Source organism: Loxodonta africana, chromosome 6, assembly GCF_030014295.1.
Source record: "Loxodonta africana isolate mLoxAfr1 chromosome 6, mLoxAfr1.hap2, whole genome shotgun sequence".
Classification (NCBI taxonomy): Eukaryota; Metazoa; Chordata; class Mammalia; order Proboscidea; family Elephantidae; genus Loxodonta; species Loxodonta africana.
In genome coordinates, this window is record NC_087347.1 from 124028103 (window position 1) to 124047571 (window position 19469).

Consider the following 19469-nt stretch of genomic DNA (forward strand, 5'->3'; position numbering starts at 1 on the left):
CCGTCCGTGGCGGAAGGATGGCAAAGGGCATGTATGCTGGGAGGCCTGAAAGACTGGACCAATAAAGTGACACTGTGGAGTCACACAAATACACAATTAGCTTACACAAATTCAACTAATTGCACATGTTCAGAAAAATTATAAGAAAAAAATTTAAATAGTGGTTTGAAATTTTATTTTGTACATACCTTCCTTCTCATATGTTGTACCACGTGTGTTATACATTTATACACATTACATGGCTGCATATAAAAAACAATACTGTACTTTATGGGTGATTTAAAGAGTTTTCAAAGGTATTTTGACTCTATGTGATTTATGTTCTGAGCTAAAATTTTCTTCTACTGTCGGGAAAAATTGGAAAAACCGATGGCGGACAGTAGAGGTTAGCTTAACCAAATGACAGCACATAAAATGCAATTGTGGACTCATCAGTCATTATAAACCACGGGGGATATTAGGAATACAAGGAAATACTAACTTATTTAAAGTTAAAATTTATGAAACAGTTTATATAGAAGGTCCACAATTTAATGAAAACAGCCTGCTGCTTCTTCCTCACCATCCCCACCCCCAATTCATCAAGCACCAAAGACCTGTCAGTTCTACCTCAAAACGCTTCTTGGACCTGTCCGCTTGTCTCCCCTCTTCTCCCTCTACCATGGCCCCAATCCCACTATAAATGGCCTAGGTGAATGTAGCAGCCCCCTAAATGGTCTCTCTCCCTCCATCTTGCCCTTCCCATCCATCTACCCAAAATGTCCAGAGTGATCCTTGACCTTGTCCCCTTCCTTGTTTAAAACCCTTCAGAGACCCCAGTGGTAATGGCCCCCCGACCTTCTGTTGGCCCAGGACAGGAACCATTCCCAAAGCCAACTCTTCAGACTTGGATTGGGCTGCACAATGGGTTGGAGAGGGATGCTGGTGAGGAGTGAGCTTCTTGGATCAGGGGGACACTTGAGACTATGTTTCATCCCCTGCTTGCAGGGGACATGAGAGGTTAGAGGGGGTTAGAAGCTGGCGAAATGGACAGGAAAAGAGAGAGTGGAAGGAGGAACCGGGCTGTCTCATTAGGGGGAGAGCAATTGGGAGTATGTAGCAAGGTATGTATAAGTTTTTATGTGAAAGACTGACGTGATTAATAAACTTTCACTTAAAGAACAATTAAAAAAAGAAAAAAAAACCTTCAGAGATCGCAGGCCACCATTACAAGGACGTCCATGCTTCCAGCTATGGTGTGTCTGGCCCCTGCTGACCTCTCAGCCCCGGGTCCTGCCATTTCCATCTATCCCTCGTTTCCTCTCCAGCCTGAGGCATTTCATTCAGTTCCTCGGAATGGCTGTGGTTGTTCATCTCACCTCCAGACCTTCATCCCCACTGCCTCCACTCTGAAGGGAGCCTCTCTCCCCTTTCTACCTCTCTCCCACCCACATCCCACTTCCTCTGGCTAACTCCATCTCATCCTGCAGTTCTCAACTGGAATGCCACCTTCTCTGGCACCTGAACAAGCCAGGCCACCCTGCTCTGTGCCCCAGCACACCTGGATTCTGCCAGCACGGCTCTCAGCATTTTGCTGTCATTGTGATTTCAGTTGCTGCCAAGTCAATTCCTACTAATGGTGACCCCATGTGTGCCGAGTAGAGCTGCTCCACATGGTTTTCAAGGCTGTGCCCTTTTGGAAGCAGATCAACAGGCCTGTCTTCTGAGGTGCCTCTGGGTAAGTTCGAGCTGTCAAACTTTCAGCTAGATGAGCGCTTAACCGTTTACACAGCCCAAGATCCCTAGTTTATGATAACTCTTCATTGTTCCTCTCCACTCTGTGGGGACAGGAGCTGTGTCTGCCTTGAACACTGCTGAGCATGGTGCATGGCATAGTGGACCCATGTGTATGTTGAACGAACGAATGTTTTAAAATGTGTACATTTAGGGAAAAAAAAAAGATTGGAATGTAACACATCAGAATATTAAGATATTACCTTTGGTAGTAGGATTATGATTGATTTTCATTTTATCTTTTATATTTTTCCATGGCTTTTTTTGTAGTCTACCATGAGTATATATTTATAAGCAAAAAAAAAAAAAAACGATTGTAATTTAATTTAAACAAAAAAGCACAGTATGAACAGATGAATGGTTAAACCAAATGTCGCGTATCTATACAGTGTATACACACAGCCATAAAGAGAAATGAAGTTCGGACACACGCCACAGTGTGGAAGAATCTTGAAAACATTACGCTGAGTGAAACATCAGACCCAAAGGACAAATGTTACATGATCTCGCTTGTACAAAATGTCTAGAATAGGCAAAGGCATAGAGACCAAAGTTTGGTAGTGCTTACCGGGGGTGAGTGGGAGGGGAGACCAGTGATTGCTTAAGGCGCTGAGCTCATGTTAAGAGTGCTGGAAAAACTTGGAAATGGATACTAGTGATGGCTGCATAACACAGGAATTTGATCTCACAAAAACGGTTGAAATGGCAAAAGTTTTGTTATATATGTTTTACCCCCAAAATTTTTTTAACCCAGCATGCATCATCAAAGAGCTCAGAATCTACCCCCTCCCCCAACCAAGTTCGGGCTTTCAATCCAGGTTCTCCAGGTTCTGCAGTTTATCCATGGTGTGCAGGCTCCTCCTTGGAGGACAGAGGCTCCAGATCCGGGGCACACCTGCGCTGGCTGGGCTGTGAAGGGGATCCAGGGCACGCCTATGCTGGCTGGGCTGTGAAGGGGAACCGGGGCACACCTATGCTGACTGGGCTGTGAAGGGGATCCAGGGCACGCCTATGCTGGCTGAGCTGTGAAGGGGATCCGGGGCATGCCTATGCTGACTGGGCTGTGAAGAGGAACCGGGGCACACCTATGCTGACTGGGCTGTGAAGGGGAACCGGGGCACACCTATGCTAGCTGGGCTGTGAAGGGGATCCAGGGCATGCCTATGCTGACTGGGCTGTGAAGATGAACCGGGGCACACCTGTGCTGACTGGGCTGTGAAGGGGAACCGGGGCACACCTATGCTAGCTGGGCTGTGAAGTGGATCGGGGGCACACCTGTGCTGGCTGGGCTGTGAAGGGGATCTGGGGCACACCTGTGCTGGCTGGGCTATGAAGAGGAACCAGGGCACACCTATGCTAGCTGGGCTGTGAAGGGGAACCGGGGCACACCTATGCTGACTGGGCTGTGAAGGAGAACTGGGGCACACCTATGCTGACTGGGCTGTGAAGGGGAACCGGGGCACACCTATGCTAGCTGGGCTGTGAAGGGGATCGGGGGCACTCCTCTGCTAGCTGGGCTGTGCAGACGATCCGGGCTGCAGCTGGAGGCAGACAGGTGAAGTCTGGGAAAGGACTTTATATTGTATAACATGGGAGATAATAAATCACGGCTGTATGCTGATGGGAATGGCCCAGCTGAGAGGGAGAAATTAATAATTCAGGAGAAGGGTATCATTTCAGGAGTGAAGTCCTTAAGAGGACTAGAGGGCAAGGGATGCTGGGCAATTGGTGGAAGCAGGAAGGGTTCTCCCATTAGAGCAGGAAAGAATGATGAATGAAGATGCAGGTAGCCAGTGGCCTTCGTGGGTGGACGTGAGAGGCTAGGGAGTTCTCATCCGATTGCTGCTATTTTCTCAGTGGGAATGAACCAAGGTCATCAGCTGAGTGGAAGGGGAGGAGTGGGTGTTGGGGTTTGTCAAGAGAGAAGGGCCTGATTCCGGGGTGGGGGTGAAGGGCTGCTTGGCTGCTTCTATTGGACATGTCAGGAGTAGTTAGGATGGACATCCTCTGAGGGTTTTCCCTGTGCCAGGCACACGTTCTCTCATTTCATCTCCAGAATAACCTGCAAAGCAGATATTACTGGGACCATTTTCTAGATGAGAACCTGTGTGTTCCCGGTCACACTGTTAGTAAGAGGCAAAGGCAGGATTTGAACCCAGGTGTGTCTGAAGACAGAGACAACTGCTTCTCCACACACCCTGCTGCAGACATGCTTCGATGCACCTTCTTGCTCTACTTCCCCTCTCTGCCCAGTCGGGTTCCACCTCATCCCACTGCTGACCTCCCTGCCCTATCCCATTTCCTGAGAGCCCTGCTAAAGGATGGTCTAATCTGTCAACTTTGGAGGCCCTAACATACCAATCTAGGAGTGGCACAAATTGTTAAGCTCTGGGCTACTAACTGAAAAATGGGTGGTTCTAACACTCCCAGAGGTGCTGGGAAGAAAGACCTGGTGATGTTTCCTAAAGGTCATAGCCATGAAAACCCCAAGGAGCAGTTCTACTCTGACACACATGCGGTTACCGTGAGTCAGAATCAACTTGCTGGCAACTGTTTTGTTTTTTTTTAAACACATTGCCCGTCTGCCAGTTTCTCCTATTGTGGTGGCTCACGTATTGCTATGATGCTAGACACTATCCCACCGGTATTTCAAACACCTGCTGGGTCACCCATGGTAGATAGGTTTCAGTGGAACTCCCAGACTAAGACAGTCTAGGAAGAGAGGCCTGGTGATCTACTTCCGTCAGTTAGCCAAGGACAACCCTATGGATCACGACAGAACATTGTCTGATATGGTGCTGGAATATGGGCCCCCTAGGTTGGAAGGCACTAAATACGCAGTGGCCACAACAGCGGACTCAAGTTCACCAACGACCCTGAAGATGGCACAGGACCAGCAACCTCTCATTCTGTTTTACCTGGGGTCACCATGAGGTGGAGCTGACTCTAGGGCACCTAACAACGCCTCATTGATGGCTGCTGATAGCTTAATGATAGTTCGTTGTCCTACCTCTCCACGGGAGCCTGAGGACGCTTTTGCCAGGTGCCCTCACTGTGCCTTAATCCTGGCACAGCTGTTTTCCTTTCCACCCGTCACAACCTGTTCCCAACCTCACCGTCTCACACTTGCATTTTTCCCCTGCAATTTAAGGGACGTTCACAGGTGCCTACCGTGTGAGGTGCTGTGCTGGGTGCTGTTGACACAAAAATTAAAGACCCAGTTCCTGCCCCTGAGCTCAGGGTCCACGGGTGAAACAAGGAATAAATATGATCTCAACTCAAGGTGATGGGCAGGGCTGGCCCAGGAATGTGGTACCAGGGGGGTCTCTGCTCTGAATCCCACCAGGCCCAGGGCCAGACTGGAATTTCCTCCCTCTGTACCCATCCTGGAAACCCTGGTGGCATAGTAGCTAAGAGCTACAGCTGCTAAACAAAAAAGGTCAGCAGTTTGATTCCACCAGGTGCTCCTTGGAAACCATATGGGGCAGTTCTGTTCTGTTCTGTTCTGTCCCATAGAGTTGCTCTGAGTCAAAATCGACTTGACAGCAGCAGGTTTTTTTTTTTTTTTTTTTAATATCCCTCCTAATTCTATATCATAAAATCTCCACCAACACATAGGGGGGCATTGGTGGTTCACGGGTAGAATTCTTGCCCTCCATGTGGGAGACTTGGGTTCAATTAGCAGCCAACGCATCTCAGGCACAGCCACCACCTGCCTGTCAGTGGAGGTTTGGGTGTTGCTGTGATGCTGAACGGGTTTCGGCAGAGCTTCCAGACTAGGGTGGACTAGGAAGAAAGGCCTGGTGATCACTGGCAGCATTTTGCCATGAGTTGGGGGCCGAGTGAATGGCAGCTAACAACTACACATACAAAACAGCTTTCTGGTGCCTCCCTGGAAATACACTCAAAATCTTGCTAAAGAGAAAACACAAAATATGCATGTTTGCTAAAGCTAAGATAACATTCTCCTGGATTTCTGGCGGCAGTCCTCTGGGAAGCTGATGGAAGCTCTGCCCCTTCTGTGACTCTTGGTGGAGGCTGGCAAGTACACAGCAGGTTCACCAGGTGCTCAGTAGGTGCCTGGTACACACAGGCCCTGGACGTCCAGTGAGAGCTTGGCCAACGCTGGAGGGTATGACTGACCATTGCAGGTGGTTCAGGACTGGCGATTACAGAAGGGAAGGGTGGGTTTCAGGCCTCCAGCCCCACAAACACAACCTGTGCTGCCGCCTGCCTGGCGCCTGTGGGGCCGGACCTGACTTACCCGCTTGGCAGAGGGCGGGCATTTCTTTTAGGCGCAGGCCGGCTGCAACTTGGAGGGCGCGTTCTCTCTCCAGCCACGCGGGGGCGCTACAGGCCGTGCTCAGTCCACCAGACGCCGACCCGGGTCTCTGCCGCCCCGCCCGCCAGTATCCAGCCCAGGAGAGGCGGAGAGGCTGCGAGTCCGCGCGAAGGCTCCCAGTCTGGCACTGCCCTGAGCTCAGTTCACCCATTTCCTAAGAAATACGATCCCTTCATCTGTGCCCAGTCCAGGCATCCGCCAAACTCCCTCCTCGGGGCCTCCTCCTGACACCCTGGTCATAGCTGGTCAGACAGATGCGTTCAAACAGGGTGTATAGGGGCGGCACCCTTAGGGTGTAGGGAAATTCCCATTATAAGCCCCTGGGTGGTGCAAACACGCGCTCCACCACTAACCGAAAGGTTGGCAGTTAAAATTCACCCAGAAGAGTCTCAGAAGAAAGGCCTGGCGATCTACGTATGAAAAATCATACCCATTGGAAACTACATGGAGCACAGTTCTTCTCTGACACACATAGGGTCACCATGAATCAGAATCCACTTAAGGGCAGCTGGTTGGCTTGGTTGGTGAGCTGGTTCTGTCCTCAGGACTCCCAGTAGATTCTGTAGCTCCCATTTTACTGAGAAGAAAACTGAAGCTCAGAGAGTTTAGGCTATTTGCCCAGGGCCACACAAATAGCTGGTAAACAGCAAGCCGGTGGCCCGAACCCAAGGCTAAGCTGGAAGCCCGTGTTCTTCCTCTATACCTGCCATCCCACTCCTCAGCCCCCGAGGTAAAGAATTTGGTCAGGAGGGGGTGGCTGCTCCAGCAGGTTGGATGGAAGGGCTTCAGAAGAGGGTGGTGGAGATTGGGGGTTCTATATCACAAAATCACCCAAGCAGCCAGGAGACCTGAGTTCCAGTGCTGACTCATCAAATAATGGCTTGTGACCTAAGACCTGCTCCTTCTCCTCCCGCCCGGTTTCCTCATTCCACAGCCCCCTGCCACCTCCAACATCTGTGCGTGGAGGACTCCCCAACTCCAGCTTTCTCCAAGAGTTGGCCAGTGAGGACAGTCAGGAGGGGCCTCGGGGCTGTGGCATCTGTAAAGTGGAGTCTGTGGGCACAAGAGGCTAGAGTCCCTGCAAAGTGTCCCCCACCTCAGGCCTGCCTCGGAGTGGCCAGTGGTCTGAGAAGGCTGGGGAGCAGGCAGGACAGGCCAGCAATGCCCACACCAGTGGGTGCTCACCCCTGGTCTCAGTGGACCCTGCAGCCACTGGCCATGCCTCAGACCATCTGAGAGCAGAAGATGCCCCAGCCAGCACTTGCCAGCTCCCTTCCCTGTCTGGGAGCTGCCTCCTTCTCACGCTCTTTCTCCTGGAGAGTTCTGGGTTATCTCATTCCGCAAACCTTGCCTGGCATGTTCTACACGTCCGGCCCTGAGGCAGGCCCAGCCTCTGCTAGCTGGGCCCTCTGGGGAGACACAACCATCAACAGACAACTAGGTGATCCAACTGGGGGTCTGGGGACACAGAGGACAGTGAGCCTGCTGTGGGGCAGAAGCACTGGGAGGATGAGGGAAGTTCAGTGGAGGAGTGAGGGGAGAGGGAGATGCTCTAGGAAGAGGAAGCCATGGCAGTGATGTGTGGGGCCTGGACATTTAGGAACAAGGCCAGTGAGGAGGCATGCATGGCAGGCCAGGCAGGAGAGGATGAGGGCTGGACAAGGGCCAGGAGCCTGGGATGGGAGAGTCTAATGCTCAGGGCAGAGTCCAGGCTGATTCTAGCTGGAGTGGCCAGGAAAGTAGTTGTGTCATTACCAAAACAGATAATTGGGGAGCAGAGTGAGTGGGGGAGAGATAAGCTTGCATTTTACCTGTGGGACCCCAGAGAAGCTGTCCCATCTGCATGGACAGGAGGGAGTCTACTGAAGAGCCCCTTCCAGGGCTCCCAAAGTGTGGGGAGTTCTCAAAACCAACTATAGTGATTCTATGACACTGATTGTGGCCCTTGCTGTCATTGATAAAAGAGACTGCAATTAATTAAAAATAAGCTGCCACCTCCCTGGTGAGCAGCACTCAAGATGTACCCCAGCCAGGCACCTGACAGCTCCATGTCTGCTGGATGAATGGACTTGCCTCTCAGTCTCCTGACAGATGCCCAGCAGCTGCAGGCCGAGTCCCCAGTGGGTCACGGCTTACGTTGGTTTGCCCAGAGAGCCCTCCCTGCCCCCTATCAGTACTGAGGTCCCTAGGGGGTTGGCTCAACCTGAGATGAGATACATGGGTCAGATGACAGCTTGGGCCAGGGCTAAACAAAGGCTCTCGGGCCTCTCAGGCTCACCTGTGCCAGGAAACCATGTGCTCACTTAAGGAAGGTATATCGACCTGCTTCCCTGTGCCAGGCTCTGGGCCAGGTACTGGGGATCCAGGGATGAAAGCCATGATCTAGGCCCCCAGTGAGTTCAAGTCTACCGGGAGACAGAGTCTAAGCAGGAAATTTCAGCTTGGTGGGTGTGACACAGATAGCCACAGGCGAGATGACAAAAGCACCAGAGGAAGGCTTTGAAGGGGGGTTGAGAAGACCAGAAGGAGGTGAGGGGTTGGGGGGTGCAGGATTAGATAATCTCTGCTGTGATCTCCCGTCTGGCACAATTGTAAGAATTTCCCCTCTCACTGAGTGCCTGTTAGGTAGCAGGTCCCTGAGATGAAGCATCTCTAATTTGTACCATCAACTTGAAGACACTTAATAGAGGAAGAAACCAAGGTTCAGAGAGGGTGATTGGCTTGTTTTAGGCCACACAGCTGGTGAAGAGCAGAAATGGGGTTCAATCCTAGGAATATCTGACTCCAAGTGACATCTCTCCACTGCATGGGGCCATCTCCCTCCAGCCCCCTGCAGGGCCAGGGGACACCATGGGTAAAGCAGAGAAATTGAAGGGTACATAGCCAAGGCTTGAGTTGGGGTATCGAAGTTGTATGAATAAACCAGAATGCCTGACCTGGGAGGATCACTAGAGGTGACGCCTTGAGTTCAGCCCCTTCATTTTCGAGATGAGCAACTGAGATCCAAAGAGGCAACAAGATTGGACCTAGGATACAGCTGGTTGACTGCTGAGCTGGGTTAGAACCCAGGTCTGGTTCCCAATGCAGGACTCTTTCTACCTGTTGAGCTGTACTGCTCTCCTTGGAACACACACACACACACACTGTTACCCAAGTGAGTGTGTCCTCCTCTCTTTGGGTAAGACAAGACTTTGATGCTTTTGAATCACAGTGAAATACAAATGGTTTAGAACAAATTCCTGCCATGGGGCTAAATGGTGGGGGCTGGTGGTGGTGGAAGAGTGTCTTAGGTCCCGTATAGGGTATTATCCTAAAGGCCTCCATGAAGAATATGCAGTGACAAAATGGCTTCACAAAATTGAGAAACCGTGGTGCGTAAGGGTGGTCACAGTGACTTTCTGTCTTGGCTTTTGTTAACTGAACAATTCAATGACATTTCTAATATGTGGCCTTACACCAGCTAGTCAATTACTGTCCAAATGTGCAATTTTATTTAAAATTTATTATAAAATAAAAATTATTCATGCACGTTAAAAAAAATTCAAACAGTACTTGAAGACATAAAAAGCCGGGTCCCAGTCTTCCTTTCTACACTGACCACTAGTTAGCCCTCTTCCCAGTTGTACTTTAAACTTAACAGTCGAAGCATTATTTCCTCCCAGAGATCTGCTCCTTATTTCTTCTCTCACTTGATAGAACAACTGTTCATTTGTACAGTGTATCAAGACAGAAATGATTACCAGTTTCACATGTATCCTTCCAAAAACAAAATAATTTAGTACAATCCAATACAGTGTATATGCTTTTTATTAACATAAGTGGTGTAATGGTAAACACTGTAGAGCTCATTTTGAGCAGTGGAGCTGCTAGGTCAAATGGTATATGCATTTTAAATGATGACATATTCCCACATTGTCTTCCAAGAGGGTGGTACCAGTTGACTCCCACTAGCAGTCAAGAGGGTACCTATTTTCCTACACCCTTGATAACACTGGGGAATCAACATTTTAATATTTGCCAATCTGAGATGTGATTAACAAAGTCTCATTATTGTCTTGAACTACATTTCTTTCACTATGAGTAAAGCTGAGAATATTCATCTTGGCTTTCATTTTTAAGAACTTCCTTTTATTCACATCGGCTCATTTATCTGTTGGGTTGAGGTCTTTCTCTCCATGATTCTCTCAACCCAAACGAAAGAAATCAGTCATTTCTTTCTCATAAGCTTTGCAAATACCTTTACAGTTTGTCCTGAAGCTTTTTTTCCTGGTACTAAAGCTTTTAATTTTTTTGCGCAGTCAACTTTATCAACCTTTTCCTTTGAGGTTTCAGGGTTCAGCTGTTACTTCCCTATTTTATAGCTAGTTTCAGTTTTCACCCAACTAGAGTGCAAACTGCTTTAACAGCATTGCCCACAGATTCTAACACAACGCTTTATGCTTGGCAGGCTGCTGTTGTTGTTGGGTGTGGTCAAGTTGGTTCTTACTCATAGTGACCCCATGTACAATAGAATGAAACACAGCCCCGTCCTGCACCATCCTCACAATCGTTACTATGTTTGAGCCCATTGTTGCAGCCACTGTGTCAATCCATCTCATTGAGGGTCTTCCTCTTTTTCGATGACTTTACCAAGCATGATGTCCTTCTCCAGGGACAGATCCCTTCTGACAACATGTCCAAAGTAAGCAAGACAAAGTCTTGCTATTCTCACTTCTAAGCAGCATTCTGGCTGTACTTTTTCTAAGACAGATTTGTTTGTTCTTCTGGCAGTCCGTGGTATATTCAATATTCTTTACCAACTCCATAATTCAAAGGCATCAATTTTTCTTCAGTCTTCCTTATTCATCGTCCAGCTTTCGCATGCAGATGAGGTGGTTGAAAATATCATGGCTTGGATCAGGTGTCCTCAAAACGACATCTTTGCTTTTTAACAGTTTAAAGAGGCCTTTTGCAGCAAATTTGCCCAAATATCCCAAAGATTTGCCCAAAGATTTACTTGGCAAATATGCCTTAGTATTTACTCATTAGATGGATGGATGGATAGACAGACAGACAGATAGATAGATAGATATAGCTAGCTAGCTAAATAGCTAGAAAAATAGAAAGAAATAAAGAGAGAGGAAAAAAGGAAGGAAAGAAGGAAAAAGGTATATTGGAAGTATTTGACAGGGGTGACAATTGTTTCCTCCCTCCACCAAAAAAAAAAAAATTTCTAGTTCAATTTTTTTCAATTGTGGTAAAAAAATATACAAAACATTTTGATTTCAACATGTTTCATGTATAATTCAGTGACATTAGTTACATTCATCATGTTGTACAGCCATGACCACTATCCATCTCCAAATAAAAACATGTGTTTTAAATACGAAATGCATTATATACTGTCATGGAGTGAGTTGTATCTCCCCAAAATATGGGTCAACTCGGCTAGGCCGTGATTCTCAGTATTGTGTGGTTATCCTGCATTTTGTAAATCCTAACCTCTGTGGTTAAGGAGGCGGGATTAGGTTACATTAGAGGATTGGGTTATGTTTGTTATGTTAACGAGTCAGGATTGGGGTGAGCTGTAACACCTTTGGAAACCCTGGTGGTGTAGTGGTTAAGTGCTATGACTGCTAAACGAAAGGTCTGCAGTTTGAATCCACCAGGTGCTCCTTGGAAACTCTGTGGGGCAGTTCTACTCTGTCCTGTAGGGTTGCTATGAGTCGGAATAGACTGAAAGACAATGGGTTTGTTTTTTTTGTTTGTAACACCCTTACTTACACAGCCCTGATCCGATGTAAGAGGAGTTTCCCCGGGTGTGGCCTGTATACAAGAGATAAATGGAGAGCCAAGTGAGCAGAGAAAGAGGGACTTCATTACCACCAAGAAAGAAGAGCTGGTGCGGGGGGGAGCATGTCCTTTGGACCCAAGGTTCCTGCTCCGAGAACCTCCTAGATCCGGAGGAAGATGGATACCAAGACATATGGAGATCTCCAAGGAACACAGAGCCCCCAGAAGAAAGGAGGCAAGGACCGTCCCCCAGAGCCAACAGAGAGAGAAAGCCTTCCCCTAGGGCCGGCACCCTGAATTCAGACCTCTAGTCTCCTAAACTATGAAACAATTAAATTTCTGTTTGTTAAAGCTACCACTTGCAGTATTTCCCTTATGGCAGGACTAGATGACTGAGGCATGTACTTTTTGAACCATCCTTTTCCCTTGGTTTTGTCAACCACCCTCCCTTGCAGTCTCCCTCCGTTTGTCTCCCCAATGGCCCCTGAGCCCCTCTCCCTGGCTCCTTTCTCTCTGCCTGCCCCTTAAATGGTGACATTCACCCTCTTCTCCCTTCCCTGTTCACATGTGCCCTAGCAGGGATGGTACAAAGAGGTGGCTCGGGATGGTTACCCCCAACTCCATCAGCTTCGCCCCGAAGTACCACCTCCCCCAAAAAAAGACAGACAAGGGAGAGAAGGAAGAGAGGAATAAGGAAGAGAAGTGAGTGTTTTCAAGTTCTTAAGTAAAGCTCCAATAAAAGCATCTTTAGAAGACTTTGCTCTCTCTGTTGATGCTCACGGAACCCCGAGCCCAGCTGTAGCCCTCCCAGCACTGCTGCCATTGTTCTGCCTGTCCTGTGTGTCGCCCTTGTCCCTCACCGTCCCCTGGATGCCCACAGTGCCTTCGGCTCAACAGTCCCTCCAGTTCCCCAGCACTTCCAAGTCTGTCACCAAGCCATCCTCAGACCCTGCCTCTCTTCCCAGCAGCCACTGCCTTACTCCAGATTTCTGTCCCCTAACACCTGAGCAGGAGCCCTGGTGGCCCAGTAGTTAAGCATTCAGTCGTTAACCAAAAGATCCGCAGTGCGAACCCACCAGCCGGTCCTTGGAAACCCTATGGGGCAGTTCTGCACTGTCCTATAGAGCTGATGAGTCTGAATTGATTTGAAGGCAACAGGTTTTAATGAGTCACACCTGAGCTAGCCTTCTGCCTGTTCTATTCCTCAATTCTTGGTCCCTTCCAATCTCCCTGCCCCAAGAAGCCTGAGAGATTTTCTGAAATTCAGATCTGATTTCATCATTGCCTGGGGCAAACCCTGGCCATTGCCTGGCAGAAAGTGCGGTGGATTAATGTTTGTGGGTGGGACTGAAAAGAAGAAGGATAGCTCCTGAGAGTCCTCCCCCCACCCTTCCAGGCATGTTCCCAAGCTCTGCCTCCCAAGCCCGACACAGGGCCCGGTACAAAGTGGCTTCCAATACACATTTGTTGAATACGAAGGAATGTCTGGCTGCTCTCCGGCCTGCCCTCACTTCCCTTCAGATCCCTCTCTGCGCTTTGTGGCTGCCTTGGCCTGGTGCTAGCCAGCCCTCACCAGGAGGGGCGCAAACTTGACTTCAAGCCCGGGCCAGACCAACACCCCCACCCTGTCTCTTGGGCCACCTGGGGGGCTGTGGGGCTGCAGGTAAGGCACTGAAGGCCTCATTACTATCTTTTTCTTAAGTGTTTGTTTTTAATTGAAAAAGTTATTCCCCAAAATAATAAAAAATGAAAGTGAAAGAGCAGGCTCTATTGTGAAAAGTAGGTCTCACCTTGGCTCTGACCCCTAGTTCTTGTTCCCAGTCTCTATTAACAGCTTCTTCTGTAGCCCTCCAAATATACATATGAACACATGAGCACTTTCCTGTCTACACGATTGTCAGGTCTCTATTCAGCCTGTTCTGCGTGTCACTTTTTCACTTAACGAAGTGTCTTGGAGCTGGGTCTCCATAATTACATGCAGCTTTGCCTGGTTCAGATCCATTACTGACTGCACGCATAACCCATTAAATTAGTCCACTGCTAATCAACGTTTAGGCTTTTCAAGATCTTCGCTGTTACAAATAGTGCTGCCATGAATATCTTTGTACATAGTCATCACTAGAATATTAGCTCTGTGAGGCTTTGTAGTAGACACAGTAATAGGCCCCAGAGATGTCCACATCCTGACCCCCAGAACCTGCAGATATGTAACCTTACATGGCAAAAGCGACTTCACAGATGGGATTAAGGGTCTTGAGATGAGATTATGCTGGATTACCTGGGTGGGCCCGATATAATCACTGGATCCTTATACAAGGAAACAGGAAGATCACAGTCAGAGGAGTGATTTGAGGAGGGGGCTGTAAGCCAAGGAATGTGGGCGCCCTCTAGAAGCTAGAAAAGGCAAGGAAATGGACTCTCCCCTACAGCCTCCAGAAGAAACAAAGCCCTGCTAACACCTTGATTTTAGGGTGTCTAATCTCCCAAACTGTAAGAGAAAAAAATGTGTGTTGTTTCAAGCTGCTCGGTTTGTGGCAATTTGTTTCAGCAGCAACGGGAAACTAATACAGATATAACTGTGCTTTGCACCCTGTTGTAACCCCAGTTCCAAGAACAGTGCTTGGCCCCCCCACAGGTGCTCGCTACACACTTGCCCTGTGAATGGGGGTGCATGTGTGACCACCATTGTACAGACTTGCCCTGTGAATACAGGTGTGTGTGTGTGACCACCATTGTACAGACTTGCCCTGTGAGTACAGGTGTGCGCGTGTGACCACCATTGTACAGACTTGCCCTGCGAATAGGGGTGCGTGTGTGACCACCATTGTACAGACTTGCCCTGTGAATAGGGGTGCGTGTGTGACCACCATTGTACAGACTTGCCCTGCGAATAGGGGTGCATGTGTGACCACCATTGTACAGACTTGCCCTGTGAATAGGGGTGCGTGTGTGACCACCATTGTACAGACTTGCCCTGTGAATAGGGGTGCGTGTGTGACCACCATTGTACAGACTTGCCCTGCGAATAGGGGTGCATGTGTGACCACCATTCCAACACACCTCCTAGCAGTGGCATTGCCCTCGCAAAGGTGTGAACATTTAAAATGTTGCTTTCAGCTGCTGTTGAGTAGACCCCAACTCATGGTGACCCCATGCACAACAGAAAGAAAGGCTGCCTGGTCCTGCACCATCCCCATGATCCACTGTGGATCGGACCATGTGATCCCTAGGGTTTTCACTGGTTGATTTTCAGAAGTAGATTGCCAGGCCTTTCTTTCTAGTCTGTCTTGGTCTAGAAGCTCCACTGAAACCTGTTCAGCAAAACAGCAACATGCAACCCTCCACTGACAGATAGGTGGTGGCTGCACATGACATGCATTGGCGGGGCATCAAACCCATCTCCCCCACGGAAGGTGAGAATTCCATCAATGAACCGCCACTGCCCCCAAATGTTGCTAGACATTGCCAAACCACCTTCCAAGGAGGCTACACCACCTTGCACACCCCTTCACAGTACAAGGCTGTCTGTCCTCTGCTCCCTCACCTGCAGGGTAGACTGTCATCCTCACTTTGCCAATATAATTGTAAAGAATGACATCTCATTGTTTCGATGTGCATTTTTTAAGATAATGGGTGAGCCTGAACTTCTTTTCATATGTTTATTGGCCGTTTGTGCTTACCTTTTTGTAAACTGCCTATACATGTTTGTTCCTATTTTTTTTTAAATTGAGTTATTGTTCTTTTTCACTAATTTGTAAGAGCTCTTCATATTCCAAGGATATAAATATGTAAATAGATTCCCTTGGTTTGTCCTTTTACTTTGTTCACAGAGTTTTTTTGCCATGGAAGAAATTTTAATTTGACAAAGGCATCAATGAGGTGATCATCCTAGTTTGGCAGAAGGGAGGGAAGATCATTCAGTTGCACGTGACAGGCACAAAATCTCTGAGCTGAGAAGAACAAGGAAGATTAATATGACTGAAGCAGTTAGTTTTTTTTTTTTTTTTTAGTTAGGGAGAGAGGATTGACGAGGTGTGTGTTGTCAGGGTGGCGGGGCGGAAGTGACAGCGGAGACAGCCAAAAGCTGGGTAGGGGATTTGGATCAGTCACTCCTTACAGGGAAAGGGACAATTATAATAAGCCAGGTACAGGTAAGTACTATTATGCCTATTTTAAAAAACTGAGGGAAATGAAGGTTCAGAGAGATTAGGTAATTTGCCCAAGGTCACACAGCCAGTGAAGAACAGAGCGATATGTGTCTGACCCTAGATTCTATAGTGTCAATCACTGTACTCACGACAGTCCTATGAGATGTAAGTATCCTGTTTTACAGAGGAGGAGACGGGATATCGGAGAGGTTAATTAACTTGTTCAAGGTCACACAGCTATTAAGTGGAGTAATTAGGATTTGGACTCTAGCCTGCTGACCCCAAAGCCCTTGCTGCTCTCATCTTCCCTCTCCACCCATTTCCTGAGCCAAGAAGCCCCTAGAGATTCTGATTTATGCTCTGGGGTAGATCCCGGATCATCCTCAGGTAACTCCAACATGCAACCGGGCTCAGCGTATCAAGGCTCTGGAGAAGCAGTGGGCTGCTGAGTTACTCTGTACGCCACGGTTCCTGGGTGCAGGCACTTCACCAGCCAGCCAGGCTCACAGCAATTAGGTGGAACACTGGACAGGGCAGAGAAATTATTAAGAAAGTTTTTCGTTAACTTTGTATTTAAAATTTCATTCAATATTTTCTTTGGAAGTGCCCCCCTTAGACCCAGGCAAGCAGAACTCTCCCCTTGCCCAGTGCCTCAGGGTGTCCCATTTTGGAGTGCCTTCCCTGAAAGTCTCTGAGGCCCCCAGGGTAGCTGGAACAAGTTGGGGCTGAGGGTTCTGTCCAGCAGGGCACCCCTAGAACAAGTTGGGGCTGAGGGTTCTGTCCAGCAGGGTACCCCTAGAACAAGTTGGGGCTGAGGGTTCTGTCCAGCAGGGCACCCCTAGAACAAGTTGGGGTTGGGGGTTCTGCCCAGCAGGGCACCCCTAGAACAAGTTGGGGCCAAGAGTTCTGTCCAGCAGGACACCCCTGGCCCAGACTGGGTCCTGCACAGGTCTCATGTTCCAGAACCTTTCTTGAAAGTTTCTGAGGCCCTGGCTGGTACCTGAGACCTTCCAGGCCAGGCAGGGCCATCTGGGTGGGGCAGCCCTAGCCCAGACCTGAACTGACATGGACCCCTGTCCCTATTTCTCCCCTTTCAGGTGCTCTCATAGCCTCTCTCCCAGGTAGGGGATCTACCAGACTACTGAGGGGGCTCCAGGATTCAGTCTCAAAGGATCGTCCCAGGCTGTGTGGCTAGGCTGTGGTTCCAGGAGGACAGCCTCCAGAGTGGCTGCTCCCACTAACTTGACCCTGTGTCAGTTCCTGCTGGCATATTTCCACCACGGTGCTACCTTGAGTCTATGGCACTCAAAGATGGTGGCGGTGGCCACCTGTGTGCCTCCCACCACCGGCATCCATGATGTCTTCTCACCTCCTGCCCAGGCTCCCTGCCTACTTATCAGGCAGCCTCATGGAGTGGCCATGACTCTCTCCTTCCAAGACAATGCTAATGAACCTTCTCAGGTGATGTGTTCTCTCAGCTCACATAGATGTGATATCTCATGCTCCTCCTGGTCCATGTTATGGATTGAATTGTGTTCCCCCATAACATATGTTGAAATCCTGATCCCTGAACCCGTGAATGCAACTGTGTTGCAAATAGGGGTTTTCTTTTACATAATGAAGTCATACTAGAGTATGGTGGGTCCTAAGCCTAATTCGTTCTGAGTGGTGTCTTATAAAAAGAGTAGAATAGACGCAGAGAGACACACGCAGAGGGAAGACTCCTCGTGATGACGGAGGCAGATGTTTCTACAAGCACAGGAATGCCAAGGATTGCTGGCAGCTACTAGAGGCTGAAAGAGAGGAAGAAAGACTTTTCCCCAGAGCCAACACCCTGAATTCAGACCTCTAGTCTCCTGAACTGTGAGGAAAATACACTTCTTTTCTTTAAAGGAGTGTACTCGCTTGTGGTATTTTGTTATGGTTGCTCTAGGAGACTAAGATAGTCCGTGTTAAGACATTCCAGGGGATGAACGGACGTTCCTTGTGTGAATGTGGCAGGAGGAAATGCATGTGCCAAGGCCAGGGGATGGCCGGCACTTATAGTACCAGGGGCCATGCAAAGATCCTGAGCATAAAATGCAGGTGGTGGGGTGTGCCAGGTCACCAGGCCTCCCTGAATCTGTAAACGCCTTCCCCTCAGGCACTCCTGCTCCAACACCACCCTTCTCATCTCCCTATAGAATCTTCTTTCCCTTGCATTAGCACCAGCTCTCCCCCAGTTTCCCCATGAGGCCTTCCTGCCCCTCAGCCCACCTGCACCCGCAGCTGCTTTGTGCACCTCTCTATGGCTTAGCTGTTCCTAAACTCTGCTCCTAAAAGACCTCTGTCTTCTCTTTCTCTGGAGACCCTGCAATCCCCAGACCAGAATGAAGGAGGTGACATCTAGTTGGTGGTGGGTGTTGCTCCCAGGTTGCACAGAGAGAATTCTCTATATCCCAGGTGCAGTGTGGAGCTGGGTAGCACCTTCTAGGCTGCTTGAGGAGCTGAGTCCTTACCTGGGAGGGGAGCCGGCCAGAAGGAGTACCAGGTTCTGGATATTTAGGCAGAATTAGCTCCTGCCAGGGAGGACCTGAGAGGCTGAGATGCAAAGCCAAGGCCTGAAGCAGGCAGGAAATTGGGGCATCAAAGAGGAACAACAGCTGCTGGTTCTTTAACCTATTTTCCCAGTGCTTGGCAGGCTTCTGCAGCTTAGGCAGGGCCGGCGAAACGTAGACAGGTGAGAAGGAGGGCACAGTGTTGGGTGTGTCAGACCCCCAGAAGGGTAGGATTCTGTGTTCAACCTGGGAAGCCTGGACTGGCTGAGCAGACTGCTGCCCCACCAGGCATCTGTAGTCAGGATTGCTGCCATCCGCTCTACCAGCATTTCCTGAGTGGCAGCTCTGGGGCAAGCCCTGTGTGCAGAGCTGAACAAGAAGGCACTGTGCCTCTTCAGTCCCCACCCCATTCAAAGGGCTTGCAACTTTGCTGCCCTGGAAGCGCAACTGCCCTGTTCCTCCCCCATGAGCTTCCTGGCTGATGTCTTCTCTTTGATGAAGGGAGTAATGAAATGTATTGGTTTTAAAAGCCCTATCTTCTACCTCATGATTAGCTGTAGGCTGCACGTGAACAAGAGGGAGGGGGATAACATGTTTTTCTTAACAATTAGGTACCTGTGATGGTTAAGGTTGTGTGTCACCTAGGCTGGACCATGATTCTCAGTGACTTGGCAATTAAGTAATGGTGCAGTTTGGCAGTTATGTAATGATGTAGTCACCCTTTTTCCCCAGCCACTCCTGTCATTGCCCAATGGGCTCAAGTGGTCATGGTGGCAGGGATGGAGGCTACGCATGGGCTCTGTCACTGCTCAGTGCCCAATTTGCCAGCAGTAGAGACCAACACTGAGTCCCAATATGGCACCATCCCTCGAGATGATCAGCCAGCAACCTGGTGGC